Below are 6,000 nucleotides of genomic sequence, written 5' to 3'. Positions count from 1 at the left end.
AGTCTGTAATGGAGAAAATAAGCGGCTAAATCGATGACTTGTCCTTCAGACAGCCTCAAACTACTGAATGATCAAGATCGCTGTGAGAATTAAAAGATATGGTGTCAAAACTTGCAGGGACTAGAGACCAGGTTTGAGTTACCCATCCCAGTGTGCACATACAGATGTTCAGAAATGTAAGTTGCATTTTGGCTTCGGGAATAATTCTCAGTGTTCCTGTTACAAAACTCTAATGGATGTCTCCATCTCATATGCCTAGCGCTACTGTAATTTTATAGCTAAACATGTCTGTGTTCTCTCCCTCAACAATCAGTCTAGAATTACTCTCACAATATTCCAAAGTTGGGTCATTTCTGATTCCTGTTTCCTCTTGTCCATTTCAGCTGCAGCACTGAATCACGCCACCTTCAGACCATGTAATGGTTATCCACATGCAATGTAAGTAGCCTCACAAAGCACATAATGCATAATTAGAGGTTACCTAATGCCAAGGTACCCCAGCATCAAAGTACTAGGACACCCCTCCTTGCTGCTGCTTCTCTGTGTTCACTATCCTGAGTTCTCCCTGCATCCCAATGTGCTGAATATGACTATACTTTGCAACTGAGCAAAGTAAAGGTTTAGTGACCACTGAAAAAGCCCTCTTCCATGATAATTCCCATCTGCAGCCCTAGGAAGTACCATCCAGGTGAGGATAATGCAGGGCATTGTGGGGGCAGACTACTGCAGCTGCCTTCCCACAGCTGCTGTGTGCCAGGCTGCACCCGTGCTTGACCCATTTACAGTTGCCATGGAGAGAATGAAGCGTATGGAATTATCACTCCTCCAACTGCAATGAGATCTCATGGAAATAAACATCTATTTGTGAATTTAAAGGGGAAATACAATAAAATAATTATGAAAATCTATGCCCAGTGACTGCTGACAAACATGCATTATTTGACAAAGCTAAACTATCATCCTTTGTTATCAGCAGGCTGCAGCTCTACCCAAACCAAACCTCTTCACAAGAAAAGAGAGGAAATTGGGCACAGTGGTGGCACCATTCCTTTCAAGACTTTCACATTCAAAACTCAAATACTTTTCATCTTAATTGTATTGTAACACAAAAATGGATTAAAGCAGCATTAAGCCAGAAACCAGATTTCTATGTGCAGTGTAATTTCTTGCAAATTCTGTGAATAGGTTGGTCCCCCTCCTAACAATTAGATTTCTTCCCTCTGTAATTGTGTTGCAGCTACAGCAGCTACTAAAGAGAACAGCACAATGAGACTGATTCTCTGAGATTGCAAAGAAGAACTCCTTCCAAGTGCTACTACTCAGCAAGGTTTTCTTAAAGAAAGAAACACTACTATGTAAAGGGTCATTGAGTTGATAAGAAATGACCAAAAATGTTTCATTTAGGCTTCAGTAAACATTTTATACATCTTAATGTTTTTTTCATTATTTTATTCTCTTTTTCTGCTAAACTGTAAATTTATGAATTACAAGGATGTATAAAAATGTTAAACTACTGCAAGCAACTCTGCAATCATGAAACAGCTCAATTTTGCAAGCTTGGTGGCTGAAGGTAATTTTGGTCAAGCCTCCGATTAAGGATATTTGCAGCACATAACAGCAATAATTTATTTAAACTATGGCTCAGTGAACAATACTATCTACACTCACATGTCAGTACATGGTCCTTGATTAGCCATTTATATCCATGTCCAGGCACATTCATTAGTTTTTACTTCCATTTGTTTAAAGAAGTTAGAAGCCTAGCTGTGGATCAGCATTCCCAATCACCCACATTTGGAGAGCTTAGTCTAATACTAGAGATCTGATCCCACTTTTTTTTTCACTGAGCCTTCTGGTTATTTTATATTTGTGATAGCAGGGAGAGACAAACGAGTTAGAAGAATAGAGTACAAAAATCAAGGCATATATAGTCCATTATTCTAACCAGAATGTCCCACAGGGAAATGATTCAGGGCCAGCAACCCTGAAGATGGAGGAGGGGAAATTGTGCTAAAGCACATTTGAGTGACACAGACCCAGGCTGTGGGTTTGTGAGGGTTGGGGTTTGTTTTTTTTTTTTTTCATTTTGTTTCCTGATAAAGATTAAAGCAGACAGCTGAAAACTCAGAGGTAGGCAACGTCTTTCATGCATCTTAGAGAGAGGCAGCTTGTCCTGCGGTGATGCAGTGCCATCTACTGATTCCTTTCTTTAAGGAAAAAAAGGAAATAAAAAAACAACAAACAACAGGCTAAATTACCCCTCGTGGTAGGGCAAGTGTAATCAGTGGCTGCAGCATCAAATGGCAGCTGTCCTTCTTACTGTGAGCTTTGCAGCACTGCAGCTTACCTGTCTCAACTACCCATAGTTAACCACAGCTAAACCAAAAATATTTATTTCACAGGTGTGAAAAACCACAAAAATGTGAAGGAAACTTTTTTTTAAAAGAAAATAAACCCAGAATTTCTCATCATAGAAGACTTCATGACACACAGTGATCTTTGGATGCTGGCAGTTACTCTACAACTGATTTATCCTCATCCTGTGAGTTGAGGTTCAGGTGCAGGTGCCTTCCAGAAGCCACACATTCCCATGAGCTAAGTGCTGGGCTACATGCCGGGAAATTCCACATATTTCATTTTTTCATTTCTGCTCCCATTTGGCCTGAAGACACCCATCCCTTTGTATTGCTGTATAGCTGCCCTTGGCCAGGAGACAGGTGCAGGCTGCACAAAAAGGTGGGGAGTGGGATGCAGCTGCATGGTCCTGACTTTGGCACATGACCACCATGTGTGTCCACTGCTTCAGCAGTGCTATATGGGACTGCTGTCTCTCACCAGTAAATCTATGTTTTATCTTCTTTATTCCTAACTGAGAGGAAGATGAGTGAGAGGAAGGCCAGACAATAAATCTGGGATTTAGAAGTGCCAAATACACCTCATAGCTTCTCACAGATGGGTTTGTTTTTCATATTCTTTCAGTGAGAAAGAGCAATTCCCAAAGCAAAACCAAAGAGAAACTTTTACACATTTTTGATTGAGCAAGTTTTTATGCACTGGTGCAGCATTTGGCTTTTCCTAAAGATAACATATTTTTTTTTCTTCAACTTGAAATACTTTCCTGAAAACTACTGTTTGCATATTGGGCCATAACAACACCATGAACATACACAGTCTGAGATGGTGCATTAAAAACAATGGTGAGATATCTTCTAGAATGATAGAAGAGCAGATGCTGAGAACTTTAATAATTCAAAGCTGGTCTATATTCACCACTAACACATAATTTTTAATTTACATGGCATGTAGGAAGTAGTTCTTGTGCCCTATTCTGTCCTGGAAGCTCTCACTTGGATACCACACCCAGGATTTGGTGCCACCTTCACAATGTGTGTGAAGAGATACAGTGGAAAGCAGCGAACAATGAGAGATCTGGAAAGCATGGCACACAAGGAAGACTTGCATGAGACATCACCTTAAAATATCTTTAAAAGCTACTGAATAGAGAAGTAATAAAATTTTTCCTGGCCATCACAGATAGGAGGAAGATGTAATGGCCTTCATTCACAGTTAGAAGGATTCAGGTTGCATGCTAGCAAAAAGCACTTCAGCAGCTGAGGCGCAGATAGGTGAATAGGGTGTAAACTCCTTCAACCAAAGGTCCTTACTAACAAATTTTATAGAAATACAGGTACAATTACTCTGGCCAGAAGCAAAGCCTGAAACAAGTTCATGAAGCTCTTCAAATGCTCCTTGCTCCATGAACCTCTGATGTTAAAATTCTAGCCTAGGGAAAAAATGAGCTTCCTTCCAACAATTAATGCAGGGTCAAAATACAAGAACAGCCTGATTTCACACATACTGATGTAAATCAGGAGGTACTACACCAGGGGCAGTGGAATTACTCTCCTATAGAGCCCAAAAAGATGGCCTTTAAGATCATTAAGCTTGTGGGTTTTACTGTAACAAAAGGCAATTTCTAGATATTTTTGTACCTATTCTAGTTTCTTTGTTATGTTCTATTCTGGGTTTTATAGCAATAATGATATGATCACCTCATTGCCCTGGTATCTAAGTAGTGTAACAGTAGTGTAAAAAATTAGCCAGGAAGAAGGTAAGCTGATTTGATGCCCCTGCACCATATTTTAAACCCACCAACAGAAGAATGGATATGAATACATTCTTTTTATTAAACTCTACTGAGTAACTCAGTTTCTCTGCCTTCTGTGGCTAAAGGTTTCATACCTCCTTCTTTTTTGAACTCGCTGATTTTGTACGGGAAAAATGTTAATTAAAAAGTAAACCAAAGGGCTTAGCTAAATCTTTGATTTTCTCTGTTCTCCAGTTGCTCATTTGTAACAGAGAGATTGTAGTTTTCTCACCCCAGACATCTGCTGTATGACTCATTAGGATTTGTAGGGTGGTTTGCACGTTCCCAAGTTATTAAAATAGATCACAGCAGATAATCCAAACACTACATTAGAAATTGGTTTCTCTTTACTGGACTTTTGACAGAATGCAGAAAATTCTGGAATACTGGAAGATCTGTGGTTTTTCTTCCAAGATATACAGTCAGCCAGTGTGACTGCCCATGCTGAGCCCAGCAAATAAATCTCTCAGCAGCCTCAGGGGGAATGGGATCAGCTCATAATTTCCCCGCTTTTTCTACAGGAAGCCTGACACCTTGCCCACACAATGAGCATCCTCCAAGAAGTACCTCTACTTCTGCATTTGCATCCTCTCCCAGTGGATCTCCCTCACTAGCACCTCCCAAAAAGGTGATCTGTCCCTTTCTACATGGATAGACAGCTTTTATTGCACAGAGGCATATTTAAATGTCCTTTCTATTTGGCACGGAGGGTGAACAGTCAGTAGAACTTTGGTTTTGAGGTAATTTACTTATTGACAAGGATCAGCCTAATATCATCTCTTGCAGGGTGGAAATAAGTTCTCTTTGGGGTAAAGGGGATGCACAGTCTGCCTGGCTGCATGAAGAGCATCATCCCTTGTAGCTGTGATAGTATTTAACTGCCCATGTGTGGACACTCTTATCTTAGGAGTAACAAGTGCATTTTCATGTTTAATCCACTTCTGAAGATAAATGCTGAGTGTGAGCAAACTAAGCAGGAAGAAGACACTTATATGCCAGGTGTTGATAAAGCAGAGTTTATCAGACTAAGCACAAAGACAAAGCAAGACACACCTGAAGCTGTGGATATCAAAAGCCCAGGTTCCAGGCATGAACAAATCACCTTAAAGAATTTGACCACACATGAGTAGCCCGCAAACCAGGAAAGAGGTATTTGGAAATGTGAGGCAATGGCCACGAACTTGCCAAGGGTATCTGGGACAAAGTGTCCTCACTTTCAACTCTTGATGCCATTGACCCCACACAGATTTATATGTCATGGGCGTTCACTTCCCCATAGCTGAGAGGGTACCAAGCAAGGACAGCTTCCACTGAGCACTACAGCAATGCTCTTGCTTGAGCAGTGCAATATCTTCACTATTTCTCACATTATTTGATAATTATGTCCTACAGATTTGCTGCAGCAAAGCTCCTTAGTTTCTACTGTTTCAAAATATAATTCTGAAAAAAGGAAGCCTTAACTTTGGTTATTAACTCTGAATGCCAGATTATGATTTCCATTATTTATTGCCACAACAGTCTATTAAAGAGGCATCTTCACCCAGCTAAATGCAAGATTTTGTCTTCAGGCATCATATCTCTGGGAGCTGCTCAGTTCTAATAAGTATTTAAACATATATTTAAATTTAAGCATGCAAGTTGTCCTCTGACGTCAGTCAGAATTCTATTTAAAAATAAATCACTGAAGACTTTGTTTTCTTTTACTCAATACAGCACAGTTGCTATGGCAATAATCAGTAGCAGAGCACTTGTGGTGAAAGGCAGAATGTTTTGATTGTCATGTGAAGATTCACACCTTCAGAATTCAATTATTTTACTAGCTGCTGCTGTTCCTCCTGCTGGCTCAACAGACT

The sequence above is a fragment of the Camarhynchus parvulus genome, chromosome 3 (assembly GCF_901933205.1).
Source record: "Camarhynchus parvulus chromosome 3, STF_HiC, whole genome shotgun sequence".
NCBI lineage: Eukaryota > Metazoa > Chordata > Aves > Passeriformes > Thraupidae > Camarhynchus > Camarhynchus parvulus.
The sequence above is the reverse complement of the archived record's forward strand: the minus strand, read 5'-3'. Positions refer to the sequence as shown.